This window comes from Miscanthus floridulus, chromosome 6 (assembly GCF_019320115.1).
Source record: "Miscanthus floridulus cultivar M001 chromosome 6, ASM1932011v1, whole genome shotgun sequence".
Classification (NCBI taxonomy): Eukaryota; Viridiplantae; Streptophyta; class Magnoliopsida; order Poales; family Poaceae; genus Miscanthus; species Miscanthus floridulus.
Window position 1 is genome coordinate 38,384,469 of NC_089585.1, and position 19,018 is coordinate 38,403,486.

The 19,018-nt window shown below is 44.4% G+C and overlaps 1 pseudogene; it reads right to left on the minus strand.

The window, feature by feature from the left end:
• Positions 1 to 3,755: 3,755 nt before the first annotated feature.
• Positions 3,756 to 7,808, minus strand: LOC136460508 (uncharacterized; annotated as a pseudogene).
• Positions 7,809 to 19,018: the final 11,210 nt, after the last annotated feature.

Genomic DNA, 19,018 nt, shown 5'->3' on the forward strand with positions numbered 1-19,018 from the left:
TTTGCTGCCCACCCCGGCCTGACGCGCGGGCCCAACACCGACGAACGGCCTCCATGCGGCGGCCGATCCCTGACGCTGGTCGGCCACGACGCGCGCGCGGCGCCGGTTCAAACACCACTAAACCCGATTGACGAAGCAAGTTAAAGGGATCAGTCCTCCTAATCCGTGGTGATTTAGTAAAAAGTTAATAAAAATTGTAGAGCTACGTGAGTACTACAAGATTGCTTAAAGGAGTTTTTTCTAATTCGTAATGGTTTTCAAACTACAAAGCTCTAAAGTGAAGTACCTTGAAACCGAAATCAGCATTCTACACTGAGAAAAATCTAAGTCACAAAACAACATTTTGTTGATATTTGTGAGCTCTATTTAACCATGTTAGACACTAATTCAGCTCATGACCCTTAAATAAAGTTTGTTACCCATGATAAGAACTACAACTTTTATTTAGGTCACACTATCTTGCAAGCTCTCTAAACTATGTTCAACTTTAGTCAAACTAGCATCATGAAAATGACATTTCAAAGTAAACCAACACTTAGAAGCAAAATTGGTTTATGTCATGAATACAAAAATTATTCTATTTACCATTCTAGATGTGTCTATGGTGTTTTCATGACCTTACAACCATTTTATACATTAGTCATACATGATTATAAGCATATGCATATATATAATCAACATCAGAAGTGATAATGTATAAAGAATGAAATGAATTTTTATATGCTCATGCTCATGAATGAATGGATTATGCTTGTGCTCATGAAATACAAGTGTCAAATACAATGCTTAACACTGGAGTGTTACAAGATCCGTCTTGGGCGTCGTCGGTGAGGGAGAGGGAGATGAGATCTGCCCTCTAACACCATTGGTGAGGGAGAACCTCATCCTCCCATGGACCGCCAGATGTATTGCTCGCACTACAACAAATCTTTTAATCCGTGACGGATTATCCATGACGGATTCACATAACGTCACTAATAATGCCCCATCTCTAACAACACACAAGCTACAGTGATATCCAGCCCAAAGCCCAATATCCGTTCGCGTATATAAACGAGCCGCAAAACCTAACTCACCCAACGCCTCTCCCACCAGCCGCCGCCCGCTCCCCCTCCTGGCTGCCTCTCTGCACTAGTCGTCACCCTACCCCAGATCGGCACATTTGGCCCTCGGCACGGAGAAGGCCGAGGACGGCGCACGGCGCGCGGAGGAGGCTAGTGAGCAGCGCCTCAACCCTAGATGCGCCCTAACCCCAGCCCTCGATGGGTCTGGCCCTCGATGGGTCTGAAACGGCATGCTGCTCGCGGTGGTGCGCGGAGAAGGCCGATGGGCGGCGCCCGACCTCAGCACGGCGTAGCTGGCCCACGACGCAGAGGATGCCGGCACGCAGGGTGCGGAGGAGGCCAAGGACAGCAGGTGGCGCACTGAGGAGGCCGGCTGGAGGAGGACCAACGAGACAAGGATGGCACGCGGCGAGCAGGGGAGGAGATCGGCACAGAGGTGAACGAGCACCACCTGCAGGTGGATATGCAATAGCGACTGTGATGCGGTACTAGGTGATTTAATTTGTGTTTCGTATATGTCTGAAATTCATTATGCAGAAAATTTCATTGTTGAAACCAGGGCTTGGCATAGCTTAACCCTCTAGTTATAGTTACCTTGTCCATCTGCTACACTATTTGGATTTACCTTCACCCTTTAGTCACAAGCTGTTGATGCAGAGGAACTGCAGTAATAAAATAGCTAAAGTGCTAAAGCAAGGGAGCTATGAGAACAAATTAGTAATCGTGTTAATCAGTAACTGATAAAGACAAATTAGTAATTTGTTCGTGCAGCCGTATTCTTATATGCAGAACTAGGTGATTTAATTTGCCACATATTGCTTTATATTTTGAGGAGATTATTACTACCTAGATAGGGTTAACTATTGTTTTTTTCTTGAGCTTATTCGATTGATAATGACACATAGATTGTCTTGCAGATATCAGCTCGCTGGATTGCAGATATGTATCAAGCTATCTATCTAGATGTGTATGAACACATGATCGTTCGCCCTGGATTATTGCAGAATGGTCAGTAAAGATTTCTATATCACCAGAATTCTATATTTCTGTACCTATGGGCTCATGGCTTATATAAAATTTTATACTGTGTGTTGGTTCAAATGCCTATGAGTATTGTTGTGGTCTAATTTAAAGTACAAGTGATTGCAACAAATATGTTATAATGAAATACTCGTAACACTCAGTTGTGTCCAGAGATGCAACTTTCTCTCACCACAGCTCATTTCTTCTGTCATGTTAAATGACTGTTCTTGCCTGTTGTTAAGTAAAGCAGAGATGACATTCTGTTCTAGTGTCCTTGCGAATGTTTTTTTCTGAATGCAAGACATTTGACAATTTTACTGCAGTTTTTTTCTGAGTGCTGATTGACAGTTTGTAGCACAGCAGCAGTTCTGTGGAACCTGTGGCTGCATGTCGGCATCACCAACAGCAGGTAGGCAAGCAAGCAGGTCGACATCAACATTCAGTAAAGGTCCAGTTCTCATCCAGTCCTCGTATTTGTGAAATGTCCCTTTTGCTGGTTCAATGTATTTGCTACCATGGCTGGTTATAGAGGCAGCAATGTCAGAAATGAAATAGAAAGCAGAGTAAGGTTATATTACAGAGAAAATGAGCCCATCGATATTTGTGTTGTCCAGGAACTGCAGTTTACAGAAAGAAGAGACATTGCATAGGAAGATCCAAGATGCAGCCTACAGAATCGAAAGGTATGTACTGCCTCCAGGAACTGCAGTTTTCTATTTTCAGTAAATATTCATCAGTGATAGCTGCTGTTGCTGCTATCTGTTCTCTCCCTCAGCTGTCAGGTTACTCAGTTTCAAAAACTTGGTGTTAAATATGCAGTTTAGTGTGTTGTTCATGAGAGCAGACATTTAGAGTTTCAGTTTAGTAAATAATCTGAATTTCAGTTCATATCACAAAGAAGCTTCCTGTGTAGGGTATTCTTCCTCATGCAGCACCTGTTGCAAGCTATCTGAATTCTGCTCAAGTCTATTAAGCGCCATAAACATGCTTCTAAATCCTGTGTTTGGTTTTTTGATTTTTCAGGGCTACCAAACTTAGAGCACACGAAACTGGAAGCAGGACTACAAGTAGGGAAGAGGGCAAATGCATTTATTATTTGTTGGAACCTATCTTTTGTTGTTTCTGATGCTCAAAGAAACTTTATATAATGCTGGATGAAAACTTGTATGTGATGCTAGATGAAAACTTGTATGTAACTTGAGACTTAGTATCTGATTTGATGCTAGACAAAAACATAAGATATTGTATGTAATAATGTGCTTGATTAATTAAGTTTTGTCTCATTTGTGTTTACAAAATTACATCTTTGATTTTGGCCCACTAATTTAATAAATGAGCTGGTATGGTGATGTGTGATGTGACAATTCATCCGTGATGGTTATTTTTCGTCAGGAAAAATGGGCTTGGGTTGGGCTAAGAGCATCTCCAACCGATCCCTCACTCAACCCCCTATTCATCTTTTGAGAGTCAAACCGTAAAAACAGCTCTCCAACCGATCCCTCATCCGACTCCCACCCGATGAGAGACCCTCATCCATCGCCTCCCATCCCACATGTAGGGGACCGCACGAGATCCCTCATCCACGGCGGGAGCAACCGCCGTGAGCCTACGCGCGCTCGGACATCTCTGCTCGTGCCTACTCTGCGTTGAGAGAGTTGATTCGTTTCATCACCACGAGCGGCGTGGGCGCGGCGAGGGGAGGGCCGCCTCCAACGGCCACGGGCGCGGCGCGGGGAGGGCCACCACGAGCGGCGTGGGCGAGGCAGCCTCTGCCGGCCACCACGAGTGCACGCGGGCGAGTCCGCCTCCGGCGCGGGCGAGGCTGCCTCTGTCGGCCACCACGAGCGGCGCGGGCTCCACAGCTGCTGCCCACTGCGCCACCATCGGTTGCGCCACTGTCAGCTGCGCAACCTCAAGCAGGTCGGATTTCCCTTCCCGCTGCAGCCGCCGCCGCTTCCAATTGATGGATTTTGGCCCAGATCTGCCTCTTGCAGCGGAGCAGGCAACTCCCCGCAAGGAAATCGACCAACAAATATGTGGTAATCTCACGTGCCTTGTTCGAATTAATTCCTATATGAGTAGAACAGAAATCCCTGCTCGTCACTTCTCTGGTTGACAGTGCCAAGCTTTCACTGTTTATGATTTCTCATTGTTTTCTCATGCTTATGTTACTTAGCTACTACGATCTGTTTGATGAATTGCAGTAGCACAATCTTGTAGTTCTATGTTTGAGATGTGAACTTGATTAAAATATTGTCAGCATCCTCATGTTTTGAGTAATGCTGGACATCCTTCAAATTCAGATAGCAATGCTATTTTTAGTAGCAAATTCAGATACCAGTGTTGTATGTAGTAGAAATTTCAGAAAACTTGCAATATAAATCTGAATACAGTAACTTGCAATATGCTTCTACTTGCAATTTAAACAGATTTTTTGGTGTGAATCTGATGCTTGTGTGCTCCTAGATTCTTTGGCCTTTAGTTAATGTCAATTATCTTTAGCTAATGGTTGGTCAAGTAGTGAACCTGAGACTATGGTCCTTATCTGAAACTTATTAATTGTTGGTCAAGTAGTATCAAATATATGCTGTTGAAATCTGATGCATGTGTTATCTCAGTTTTAGTTAATCGTTGTTATCTGAACCTGGTGCTATCTTGGTTGTAGTTTCTTGATACAGGCTGCTGCAGTTTTTTGATCTAGTTGAGGGCAAGCTTATACAAGTTTCTTGATCCAACACCAACAGTACAAGGCACGATATGTCCGAACCACTAAGTTTAATTCTTGTTGTCTCTATATGTGGACTATGAGCTATGTGTGTCTTTAAATAGAAGGCACGATACATGGTGCATGCTTAATAAAACGATGAGTACAAGCCTCAATAATAAATTACATAGTACATGATTACAAGCCTGAATAAATTATATAGTGCTAAATTATATAGTAAAATGATGACTACAAGCCTCAATAAAGTACATGGTACATGATTAATACAAGTCTGCATGACGTTGCCAAAGATGCTCAATTAGGTCCTCCTTAAGCTGGTTGTGGGTTTCCATGTTTCTAATATTGTGATGAGCTTGCATGAACTCATGTAGCTCATGTGTGCGATTACGAACTTCACGCTGTGTAGGTCTCACTAGCTGGCCAATACCCTCATAGTGGAAGTCGACTTCTTCATTTCGCTCATCTTCGACTATCATGTTATGCATAATGACACAAGCTGTCATAATTTCTCTAAGTGTTTCTTTATCCCAGCTACGAGCTGGCCCACGAACAATGGCAAAACGAGCTTGTAAAACTCCAAAGGCTCGTTCCACATCCTTCCGTACTGCTTCTTGTGCCTTGGCGAAGTATTTCCTCTTATTGCCATGCGGATTAGTTATGGTCTTCACAAATGTTGCCCACTTAGGATATATACCATCTGCTAGATAATACCCCATTGTATAATTATGATCATTGATGGTAAAATTAACTTGAGGAAAGATGTGAACGGTGAAGAACATTGATATCATTGAGAGACCCTGGCAAACCAAAAAAAGCATGCCAAATCCAGAGATCTTTGGAAGCAATAGCTTCAAGAATGATAGTGGGCTCACGCTTATGATCGGTATATTGACCATGCCATGCCACAAGGCAGTTTTTCCATTGCCAATGCATACAATCTATGCTACCAAGCATTCCTGTAAAACCTCTGCGCTCACCTATTGCAAGTAATCTGGCAGTATCATGCTCATTTGGAGATCTTAGGTATTCACCTCCAAACACTTCGACTACAGCTATAACAAACCTTTTAAGACTCTCTAGGGTTGTACTTTTCACCAATGCGAATATATTGATCCATAAAATCTGCCGGTACTCCATAACTGATCATCATCAATGCTGCAGTAACCTTCTGCAAACATGATAACCCAAGTCGTCCACATCTATCTCTTTTTTGCACAGAATAATTGTCATGTTGTTCTATAGCTTGCATTATGCGAAGAAACAGAGGACGAGCTATTCTAAACCTGAGCAAAGAAATGAGAATAAAAAAACTTACACATAGAAAGAGCATGAGAAAAGAGGGCAAATGAATTGACCAAGATATTTGCAAACCTGCGTCGGAATATAGATTCCCCATAGGTTGGATGCTCCGAGAAATAGTCATTGTAGAGTCTAAAATGGCCACTTTCTCTTTCTCTATGAATATAGTTCCGGCCAGGTATAGAACCTCCCCAACGTGGACTGTTCAAAGCTAGATATTGAGTGTGGGCTTGGTGTAATGCACTAAGGATGAGCTCAGGCTCATCATCATCATGCGAAGATGAGGATGAATCTAAGCAAGAGAGACGACTCATTTCTGGTGGAGAAGGAACAACAGAGTAGAGAAGGAGCAAAAAACGAATGAGTTGGTGTATGAACCAGGTGAGTGTGCAAGCATATATAAAGATAAAATCAGGAGACGTTGGAATATAGCCGTTTGGAGTAGAGCCATTTGAAATAGAGCCGTTGGAAATAGATTCGTTTCAAATAGAGCCGTTTGAAATAGAGACGTTGCAACAAATTTGCTGGAATATGGGCTTCTAAAAAAGAGACGTTGAAAAAATTGTCATTACAAAAAATGGCCATTGGAATGTAGCCATTAATCAAAAGTATAAACGTTGAAAATATAGCTGTTAAAAATGGTTGATTTGTTAGTTACAAGATATGCATAAAATAGAGGTGGGAGAAAGTAGGGAGGCAAATATGAGGGATCGGATGGAGTTCACAGCTAAGTAGGGGATGGAATCTGGATGAGGGAGCCCTACTTTCAAGGATAGGGGTTCAAAATTTGAGGGTTCGGTTGGAGATGCTCTAACTAGGCCTTGGGCTTTTACTATGACGGTCTGATATCGTCATAGATTCTGTTAATCTGTGATGGTTTTCGAAAAACCGTCACGGAGATTAATCCATGACGATATCTAAATCATCACAGATGGTGTATTGTGACGGTTTTTTGGTAATCTATGACGAAAATTTTTCGTCACAGATTAATAGGATTCTTGTATCAATCTTCTAAAGTAAACTTATCAAGTACTACCTCTATGTTCCATACACTATTTAAATCATGTGCCTAAAGAAAATTTGTTCCATAAACAAACGGGGAGAGTATCACAATTGGTGATTGACTATGAGCCGAGGCAACACGAGTCGAAGCGATGCGCTTTCGTTAGAGCTGTTGTATCTGGGCTGGTCCATCTCACATGAATCACTGTTCATTTTAGCCTTTGTAAGCTTGGAGCAGCAACTATCATCCAGTCATCGTTGACAGCTTTCGTGTCCACGCGGCCCAGAACGAGAAGGGAACAGGAAGTTCAATGGACGGAACTAGCACATCCAATTTAGGGTCCGTACTTATGTATACCAGAAATCGCAAATCAATCTTCTAAAACAAATTTATCAAAAATGTTGCCTCTGTGTTCCATACACTCCTTTAAATTATGTGAGCTAAAAAAAAATGTTCCATACACATTATTTCAAGGGGCATGCTAACTACCGCTGAGACAACGGCTGCTCACTGCATGGTCACCGCGAGGAACGTTCGGTACGTACCAGCGTCGAAGCGCTAGGTAGCCATCGTGGGCCGGAGAGATCGGCAGCAAGTAGTGGAACAGCGGCCACAGATAGTGCTTGCAGAAGTCGTCGTAGAACTCGCTATGGCTGGCGCCGTCGAGGTACACGAGGCAGGAGAAATTCTCCATGAGGTATTCGTCCAGCTCGTTGGAGGGGACGACCTTAGATTCGGCCGAAGCGGGCAGCGTACCGATGAAAGTGACGAGCGCCAGAAGGCCGCGCGAGAGCTAGAACGCCACCGCGTCAGGGTCGATACGGCGCGCCTTCGGGCCACCGGCTCGGTTGACTGGCGACGCCGACGTCGACGCCAGCTCTAGCTCTAGCTCCATGGAGGGGACCAAGGGGTTAACCGTTGCTTGATCTCCTCTGGTGGTGGTGTTGGATGTCAGTGAGTTGTGTGCTCTGTGGACTGTGGGGGAGCGAGTGGTGGGGTATATATACCAGTGGGTGGGCTGCAGCTGTCGTTGAATGTGCACATTAGTACCTGAAGTTTGGAACTATTCCAAAGGATGGCCCTTCTTAAAAGGTGGAACAAATGATTTGGTGCAGACAAGAAATGGAGGATGTAGAGGGGCGCTTCCGCGTAACGGTTTGGCGCGACGAGTAACGCGGGGTTCGTGGTTTGAAGTGGTCATCTCGCCAGCGAACATGTCCAGCTGGCAGTACAGCTGCGCGCACGTGCACGTGGCGTAACGCTCATTATCCGATGTGGTGTAACGTACTCCGAGTTAGTTGGGCGTAATTTGGCGTACGTCGAAATAGTTCTTTTAGCTGGCGAAGAAGAGTGCCAGCTAGGTTGAGCATATTTAGTAGCGATTAAATGTATTTGTTATGTTATCAACCAATGCGGTCGTGAATGACATGGTTTTTTTTTACCATTGTGACGTTATGTTGTGTTTTGGCGTTTCTGAAAGTAGTGGTAGTGGTCTCGTGTTTGTGTGTGTTTCTTTCGTCGAATAAGGCTACACATTTCTTATAAACAATGTACACTTAGAAGAAAGTGGTTGAATCATATTGCATAGGTTGAATTTTACAATATGTGTAGCATACACTTTTATATGGGAATGACACAAATCATAGGGACTAAACTAAAACTTTGAATTTTATAATAGTTTGGGTGGAGAATGTAAAAGCTACAGATATATGCTAGGTCCTCATTAAATACAAACGTTCCAAAACAAATATATCCAAACTAGTATAGTGTTCGTGCTAACGCCACGGCTTCATTTCAGGGATGCACAAGAAAACGACGAAACAACGATATTTTTTTCCATAGTTCAACTTTCACACAATTGTATATGACCATGTATATAATCAAAGAAACACTATGCATAACAAGGCATAATAAAGTTATGTCTCGCCTTAACCATCTAATTTACAATGTGCCTAAGACCTTAAGTATGCCTCGGAAATCTTTAGGGAAGTTTTTCAAAACATTCATTTGTACGGCTCTTCAAAATGTCCACCAAGAATTCTATCCTCAGTGAAGTCAATAGTTGTGCATGGCAGATAATAAGTTAACTTATTAATTTGCTATGTAGTGTACAAAATATACATAGAGAGTATATATGCTCACAGGATTGATCAGTGGCAATTTTACACCATCCCACGACCGCATAAAATGGTATACAAGGAAGCCTGCCAATTTTCTAGAGAAGAGCATGAGTTTATTTGTTGTACACAAATCAAATGACGAAACATATTATAAGTTATTAACCGTCAATGGTTTTTGATACACATGTTGGGAATTCACGTTTCCAGTAATAAATATTGTTGTTCCATGCAGGATTGGCCAATTTCATGACAGGATTGAATTTTTTTGGCAATATAGTGTAATGTATCTATATATGGCATGCTTGGATCATTACCCTTGTACCCTGGATCTGGATGAAGCGGATCCATAATGTGCATAGTTTTGTTTCTCCAGTCTATTATGAATAAAGTGTAGAGCCTATCTCGATAATATGGCAGTAGAACCTAAAAACAAACACCCAGACTGTAAGTGCAAAATAAAATATAAGATTTCAAAGGAGTATACAAAACATATCTTATAGTGCTGCAATCTTTAATATTGTACTCCATGTCAGGCCAGCATTCAAGCAATTTTGCCAGTTTTTTGTAGTCTACCTTGTCACAGCACCGTGGATCTCGTCCAAACTGAGTTATGGACTATTCATTTTGCAAAATTTATAATTATTTGATTAATTATACAAATTATACAATTATATACACAATAAGGGAACAATTGTATCATCTTACACAGAACTGGAGGTCCATAAAGTGGTATTTGTCTTCCTCCAACAACTAGGCTTCCTTGCACGTAGCCATCCGAATAGCCATGTCGAAGCAATCAAGATCCATCTCTATATTGTCATCTAAAGAAATTGGATATGGTCTTGTGCTTCGGACCCATTCTTTGCTAAAAAACCAAGGATCAGGAACGAATAGATTATTCTAGCAGTTCTAGCAAGGGCGATGATAAATCTTTAAATTCGAACAAAATATTTACTTTAGAATGACTTATTCTAAAGATTTAGCATCGGTGATCAACATGATGTGTGTGCGAACTGCATACAATAGCATGATGGACTCACACTAATCAACTCCCTTGGGGAGAGGTGGTAGTTAGATGAGTTGTACTCTTAATGAAAGATAAACAATCATTACCGTCTATCTTGATTTGTCATATAGTTTTTCACTCAACCAGCGAATGGGCATGTGGTCCAATGGTAGGACTGTCCAGTGGGACGCTAGCTATCATGAGTTCAAACCCTGGTGTCGCACCTTTTCCTGAAATTTTTCTGGAAAATTTAGGGTACATGCACACGTACGCGTTAGTACTGCGTGTTTCTCGCGCACTAGAGGCTAGAGAGCCTCTCAATCTCTTCTTTGCGTGTGTGTGTGAGTGTGAAGTGTGTGAGTTGTGTGTGTCTAAGTTGACTAGGTTTGTTTTGTTGCTTACTATTGGAGAGCATGTTAATTGGCACTACACGCCACCAAATCAATGTGGTCCAAATTCGTCATTAAAACAAAATGCAAAATAAGAGCAACTCCAAAGAACATATGTAAACCTACATCTCTAAATTGGCTCTCTAATACTATTTACTCATTCGGGAACGTTGGGCCACCCTAGATGAGAGCGAGACCGTCTCGCCTATTTTGTCGATCGAGCGACTTTTGTGGGACAGCGTACCAGCACCCAGCTATTTTAGAGAGGGAGATGACCAAGATGTTGAACCGTGTATTTTTATGTTTCTGTCAAATTTACAGATTGTGAGTGAGATACCTATTCTCTTGGAGTTGCTTCAAGTCAAGTTTTTTTTTGGAAGTTTCCAAACAATCTAGGCAGGTTTTTATTTGTCAAAACTTCTCCACAATTTTTTATTCAAACCTTTCCATATTTTTGTAAAAGATCTTTTTAATTTTATTTGGTCAATACTTGCACCGTTTGTTACAAAGATGGTGAAGAAGGGAGAATATGGAAGTGAGTGGTAATGCTTGATTTGTCTTTTGCGTGTCCTCGACAAAATCAGTAGCGAGAGGAAAGGGCTCTTGGGTTTTGTTTTGTCACTTGTCGTCGGATAGCACCCTGATTAGCACTACGTACACAACACGTCTACACACCACCAGGTCAGCATCAGTTGATCCAAATAATCCTTGTACAAAACCATGGAGGAAAAGGAAAAGATAACAGTTTTTTTTTTAAATTTTGATAATTATTTGGCAAACAATTCTAGCAAAAAAAAGTTTCAATAATTGATCTACATCTTAAAAAAATAAGGAAAGAAGGAAAATAATGGACACGAGTATAGCTTGGAAGTGACTAAGCGAGCGTGTACGTGGTGAGTGGAAGGCACCTGGTTTTCTTGTCACTTCCTGTATATGCATGGTAGACTACATATTAAAATGATGAATGCTATTAGCAGCAATATGATGAGTGTTTGGCTGGCATGATGGCTCTAGATCCTACTGAGCTCTACAATTTTAATACAAACTTTGTTTTCTTCTAACTTGATTTGAAAATTTTGAATTTATATGCTCTGCGGGATCCACACTCATTTTCATGGATGGTTGGCACTAGAAATCTCCCTAAAAATGGAATTCTTAGGGCGGTTGTTTTATGTCAACCGCTTTTGACAATAGATAGATTTTTAGCGGTGGTTTTATTAAGTCAATTGCTCCTGAAATTCGATTCACACAAAAGATTCAGAAGTTATAGTGCAAACAAACATTTCTAGATGTGGTTTGTTATTTGAACAGACCCTGAAAAAAGGAGGCCATAGTAAAAATCATGGGTTTAGTATGTTGGGAGATGGAGAGTATACCTATGAAATTTCAAAGGTTAGTCCAAACTCACACTGATCGGGAGATCCTAGTGCCCCTTCCAAATGGACAATAGATATTTGGTCGACGTTTTACAAATTCAACCGTAGGAGTTGAAACCACCGACGTCCAGCATGAATGTTTGATCGATCATCGATATAGGAGATAAGTAGTCGTGCTTTCCACATACGCTGGTGGAAGTGGAACAGCCTGTACTCCCGTGCAGAAGTTGTCATGAATGATGTAAACTGACCACCCACCTGGAAAGTGGAAAGACAGCACAGTAAGCGTATGCAACGGGCTCTCAGGGCATGTCCCAAGCCCCCAACGCTGGCTGTCATGAGTATTAGCCTCACCGAAAAGTTCAGGCTGCAGTTAAGAATTTTTTTATTCCTCAACGCAGACTACAATTTCTACTGAACGTGGTAGTGGCAAGTTCAGGCTGAACTGGTCCTGAAAAAAATGATATCAGAGTAGTGTGTCTACTTGTCACAACGCTCGCTGTATCTACTGCCTTCAACTTTTGTCAGCCGAGGAGAACACAGCTTCTGACACCCTGGTGCGTTGGGGATGGCCTGGCGACCAGCGGGCCGGACTGCAAAGAATAATATCCCGATCTGGATCCTCTGTGCCTAGGAGTTGGAGCTCATTGCCCTGCAGCGACGGCGACAGGTTTTTTTTTCAACGACTCACTGCAGCGACACTGCTGATACAAAGGCACGTCGTGGCAACGGCATGGACGCCCTTGTAGTTGTAGCTAGTAAGGCAGAAACATATCGGTCCCAGCCGTTGTAGCGCCCTTCCATCAGTAATACAAGTCCGTCGGACGCCCGCGCTGCACTCCTCACCCGTGCTCACGCGAGCACGCCTCCACCCGTGCGCCCATGCGGGTCCCACCGCCTGAACATCGCCCCGCCGCCAGACTACGCACGGGGACTGCTCGTGCCCCATCCCACTTCTGGCGCGCATCTCATGTGCAACACCTGATCTACTTTTAAAACATTCAGATGTAACACTTGCAATATACGTCTGAAGATAGATGAAACACTTGAAATATGCTTCTGAAACACATGCAAAAAAACACCAGAAAAACACTTGAAAACCATTTCAAACGCACGCAACATTCAAACAAAACATTTGCAACATATGTGTGCACGCCTGAAAACACAGATGAAACATTGGGAACAGACTCTTGCAACATACGTGTACAACCATTGCAACATACGAAACATCCCGATCTACTTTTGCAACATCCATCTGAAACACTTACATCATACCTCAGAAACATTTGAAACACTTGGAACATACGCTTGCAACATGCGTTTTTCAACCTTCTTCTTCCGTACGACGCAGAGCAGAATGGGGAACAGCTGATTCCGACCGGCCAACGGCCGAGGATGATGGCGCGGCCTGGCAGCGGCCAGCTACGCCTGCGCCTGGCTTGGGCCTGGTCAACGATGGCCCCCTCTCCTGGTCGCCTGACCACATGCGGCGTCCAAGTGCCTGCGCGGCTGCTGCTGGGTTGGCCCGACTAGCCAGCGGCACAGGCGAGCGCCCAGACCCCGGCGGGAGCAGTGGAGGTGGCCACAGCGAGTAGGCAGCGTGGGTGCCGTGGTAGACAACGCAACAAGGCAGAGTGGGGAAGTCATCGAAGCGTCTAGTTTTTTAGAAGTTGTAGATGTCGTCCAGCAAGCTTGTTGGGCCCGGTCCACAAGCCTAGGAAGCAAGCGGATGCACGCCCTAACTGCAGCATTAGCGTTAAAATAAACCAACGTGCTGGTAAACTTTAGACATCAACCGTGCGAGTGCGATCATCTTCTGCTTTGTCGTAAGTAATGAAGAGCACGGAATGGTTGTAATAATCTGTAACAATGGACTCTCGTTGTTGCGTCGTGTAACTCAATTTCGCTTAACAAAACACGTGCGAAGGCATCGCCAAGGCTTGCTCTCGAAAAAAAGAAGAAGAATGCTTTGAGAAATAAAATAATTAATATATAGTAAGTAAATGCTATAATCCAATTGGGGGGAAAATCAGAGTAAACTGTTAGAAAATTTGCCATTATATTAAGAAGAACATAAGGAAATACCCAAACCGAGCAGCTGCACGTGTTAGAAGTTATATGAGTTTGCTAAACACTGACCTGCCCATTTCACGTTTATTTGGAACGCGAGAGCGTCGGTCTGGCTGTCAGCAATTCAGCATCGACCCGCCTGTGCTGTCAGTGTTGCATACAGATAAAGCAGCTGCTAAAGAAACGGAGAGAATCACAGGTCGAAATTCAGCTTCAATCTATAGGTAAGCCAGCTTTTGTCGTCCGGTTTCTTTCTTGGCAAAAGCATAGGCGCAGCTGTGCGGTGGAATCAGCACAGAACACTTTCAATGATTTGTTGGCTTGTTTAGTTCCAAAAAAATTTCTCAAAAAGTGCTACAGTAGCCATTACATCGAATCTTGCGATACGTGCATGGAACATTAAATGTAGACGAAAAAAACTAATTACACAGTTTGGTTGAAAATTGCGAGACGAACATTTTAAGCCTAATTAGTCCATGATTGAATACTAATTATCAAATATAAACGAAAATACTACAATAGCCAAATTTCTAAATTTCACCCAACTAAATCAGAGCTAAGAACAAACGAACGAGCACCTAGCCGCATTGTTTAAAGCAGACCTGCAAAAGTTGAGCTGCCGTAGCACCGAGCAGGTACTCCTGACGAAGTACATCACGGATATTGTAATTGCATTATCTTGTCTTCCTTCCATGCATGTTACCCCTCATGGCTGGACGTGCTGTAGTCGGACCTGGGATTCAGTGCGACAGGTGATGTACGGCCACTTGTATATGTACGTATACGTATCCTCATTTTGACCAAAACCCCCCAACTTTTATACTGTAATGTAACTTGACACTTAGCTACTCGTCCTACTTGCGCCTGCAATATAATGCATATACACAAACGCTACTGCAGCTCGTATGCGTGGTTTATATGTATTATTCGAGGATGTATGAATAACACCATTGGCGGTACACTCTTTATTCATCGTTAAACACAGAATCTAGATGTCGCCTCTCAATCTCATGTGTAAAACCAATGAACTAAACATGATCTCACAATGCCAACTACAAATCACATGATCAGAGTACAGTTATGATCATCATCATATTCTATTGGCCCATATTTCCAAGAAGTCGCTCCACTGCAGCATGAACATTTCCAGTAGTAGTGGCCAAGGCTCGGATGTTTTCTTGTGTGTCAAAGAAACCCATTTCTTGGAGTTTCGCTAATTGTGCAAATTTTGACATTACTTTGTTGATGAGAAGACTTCAAAAAATCATCCAAAGAGAAAAGCTTCAAGAGATCATAAATACTTAGTGGAACTGCAGGATTAATTTCTCCATTAACAGAACAGACTATGTACTAACCATTAGGAGCATTTGGAACACGTAGGCCACCACCAGCAGCAAGCCCGCTGAACATGTTCATCAAGGTGTTGAGGTTGACATTGCCTGGGATTCAAGTGTTCCAAAAGTTGTTAAATAAGGGCATATCTAAATCCACTTAGAAAGGCAGTCAACTGTTGTAAACAAGTTTCATTAAATCAAGTTCTGGCAAAGACTTGGGACCCCAACAGAGTTGAATTAGCTAAAAATTTCAGGAAAACCACAGGCTTCTTCCTAGTAGTCACTTGGAGAATATCACTATTCTCGTGTGGAAATTATCTCTCAGATAAGAATATTTAAATGACCATTGGAAGCAATGCTCAAAGTGATCTTGTGGTTTATCCATACAGAATGTAAAGAAACAAACATCAATAAGTCCTAGTGCAAATAAATTCAGGGTAAGTCCATTCGAAACTGCAGATAGTAAATTCAGGAGATACCTGCACCACAGCCTGATTGGTCCGCTCCCTGGATCAAACAACAAAAAGAATTCAAAAGGCAGTTGGTGCACAAAGCAAGAGATTGCGATACAAGAACAAATGAAAACAAATCCCTTTCTTCCATGCTAAATATGCATATAGTATCTCATTACAAAAGGTGAAATCAAAAGTTGAAATGCTCACTGCCCAGCTTGTTGTTGGCCAAGTTGTGACATCTAAGACTGCTGGAATGAAATTAATCGCGCAAAAGAAAAAAAAATTACTATTTTTTATGCACATGTAGCTAGAGCAGTATCATTGATCACCTGCAATGTTTTAGGAGACGTCAACTGGCAAAGAAATTCTCGATTCTGAATCCATCAAAAGCCATTGACAAGAAAGCCAGCTCACATTTGTTCTATCCACACAACTATTGACAAAATGGAATAAGAAAATTTGAAGAGATGTTGCACGATCAGCACCGGGAGGAGGACACGGGCGAGCTTGTGTTGCCTACAGGATCATCGGCTCAGGTGAGTGAATCACTCATCAGTCTTGCCGAGCATCCGCTAGTTTTGCTAAACACCCACTAGCCGTGCCGACCACGAACAAAAGTTGTCCGTCCCCCCACACTATGGCTGGAGCTAGAAGAAGAAAGGAGAACAAAGCATGTACACACAATACAAGACAACAGCATTAGCCGAAGCCCTGTCTGTGAGATGATAAATATGAACTCTCTTTACTAAGTTGCCGTGGTAGTCTATTTATACAACTTTATCCATCTAGTCCCAGTACAGCTGCCCTGCAACAGTGACTAGATAATATACATGGCTGATTCTGCCTCGGTCACTGCATGTGCCTACAGTGCTGCAGGTGAGCCGTGCGACGCCTGCACCTACAGCGGCTACACTATCACATCAGGGGGCTTTTTCGGCGCCGCCTTCTCTTGCTGTGTTTACACAAGGTAGCAGTAGATTATCTAACAATCTTCTCCTAATCCTACTGCTAACCCTTGTACCCCCTCCATGCCGATCATTTCCTTCAGCTCCGTGAGTCGAAGACGTCCGAGCGGCTTGGTGAGGACGTCCACGAGTTGCCGACCAGTTTTAACAAACTCAATGACGATCTGCCCTCCATCGATACAGTCCCTGAGGAAGTTGAACTTTACGTCGATGTGTTTACTCCGGTCGTGCAGAACCGGATTCTTCGCGAGGGCGATGGCGGGCTGGTTGTCCACCATCAGTGCTGATGGGTGAGCTTCCACGCCGGTCAGCTCGCCCAGTAGCCGACGCAGCCACACAACTTGGCACGCCACTGTGGCCGCCACTACGTACTCTGCCTCGCACGTAGATAGCGCCATCACCTTCTGTTTCAGCGACAGCCATGAAATTAGGGCCGACCCGAGGAAGATGAGCACGCCAGAGGTGCTACGTCGCCCGTCGATGTCCCCCGCCATGTCTGCATCGCTGAACACAGTGAGCTGCAGCCTACTCGCGCTGGTCTTGGGGAAAATGATCCCTTGATCCACCGTTCCCTTGACGTAGCGCAGTAGCCGCTTCACCGCAGTCCAGCAATCCTCTCTGGGATCCTCCATGAAGCGACTGACGTAGCCCACGATGAACGCAATGTCCGGCCTTGTGTGGACTAGGTAGCGCAGACCGCCGACGATGCTCCGGTAGAGTATCGCATCCACCTTCGCCGCGGTGCTGGCCTTCGTTAGCTTCAGCCGCTCCTCCATCGAAGTCACGCATGGCTTGCACTCAGCCATGCCGCTCCGCTCCAACAGCTTGGAGGCATACGCGCTCTGACCGAGCGTGAGTTCCTCCTTCCCCTGTCTCACCACGATGCCGAGGTAGTAGGAGAGTGCGCTGAGATTGCTCATTTGAAAATGAGCCACCATCTCGCGCTTGAAGCTGTTGATGTCCTCTGTGCGCGCGCTGGTGACGATTAAGTCATCCACATACATGCCGACGACGAGCTCCTCCTTCTCCCGTCACCGCGTGTAGAGCCCGTGCTCGGTTGCGCACCTCTGAAACCCAAGCTCACCCAGCGTGGCCGGGGGCGGGGGGCCTGCCGCAGCCCATAGAGCGCCTTGCGCAGTCGGAGCACCCTGTGCTCCTCTTCCTTAACGGCGAAACCTAAAGGTTGTCTGACGAAGACCGTCTCCGCCAGCTCACCGTTGAGGAAGGCCGATTTAACGTCCACATGGACGTGCCAATCCTTTGCTGCTGCCAAGGCTAGTAGCAAACGGACCGACTCCATGCGCGCTACTGGCGCAAAGACCTCCTCGAAGTCTATGCCCTCGCGCTAAACAAAGCCTCGGGCGACGAGGCGCGCCTTGTACTTGACAATGGCACCGAGCTCGTCCCGCTTGACCTTGTATACCCACTTCAGGCTGATCGGACGGCATCCTGGAGGTGGATCGACGAGCTGACATGTCTCGTTTTCCTCGATCGCCTTCATCTCCTCCAGCATCGCCCGTCGCCAGTTTTCGTCCCGCTCGGCCAGCGCGAACGTGGGTGGTTCCTCTGCACTGACTAGCAGCAGCTCTGCGTCATTGAGCAGTTGACCAGCCAGTCCTGAGGGTCCGATGCCGCCAACGATGTCATCCAACCTGCGGAACCGCACCTCCTCACCTTCGTGGAAGGCATCCACGAACTCAGTTATGTCATTTGGAGGTGAGGCAAACTCGATCGGCGTCGATGGAGTTCCTTGTTCCACCGGAGTACTCGGTACAGTACCTGAAGTGCTCGGCACCCTAGGTCCAGTGCTCGGCACTTCTTATGGACTTCTCGTCATAACACCTGCAGTGTTATTTGTTGGCTCACAGGATCATCGGCTCAGGTGAGTGAACCACTCACCAGTCTTGCCGAGCACCCGCTAGTGTTGCCGAGCACCCACTAGCCGTGCCAACCACGAACAAGCGTTGTCCATCCCCACACACTACGGCTGGAGCTAGAAAAAGAAGAGAGAACAGAGCATGCACACATAATACAAGACACCAGCGTTGGCCGAAACCCTGTCTGTGATATGACAAATCTGAACTCTCTTTACTGAGTTGTCATTGTAGTCTATTTATACAACTATATCCATCTAGTCCCACTACAGCTGCCCTACTGCAACGGTGACTAGATAACATACAGGGCTGACT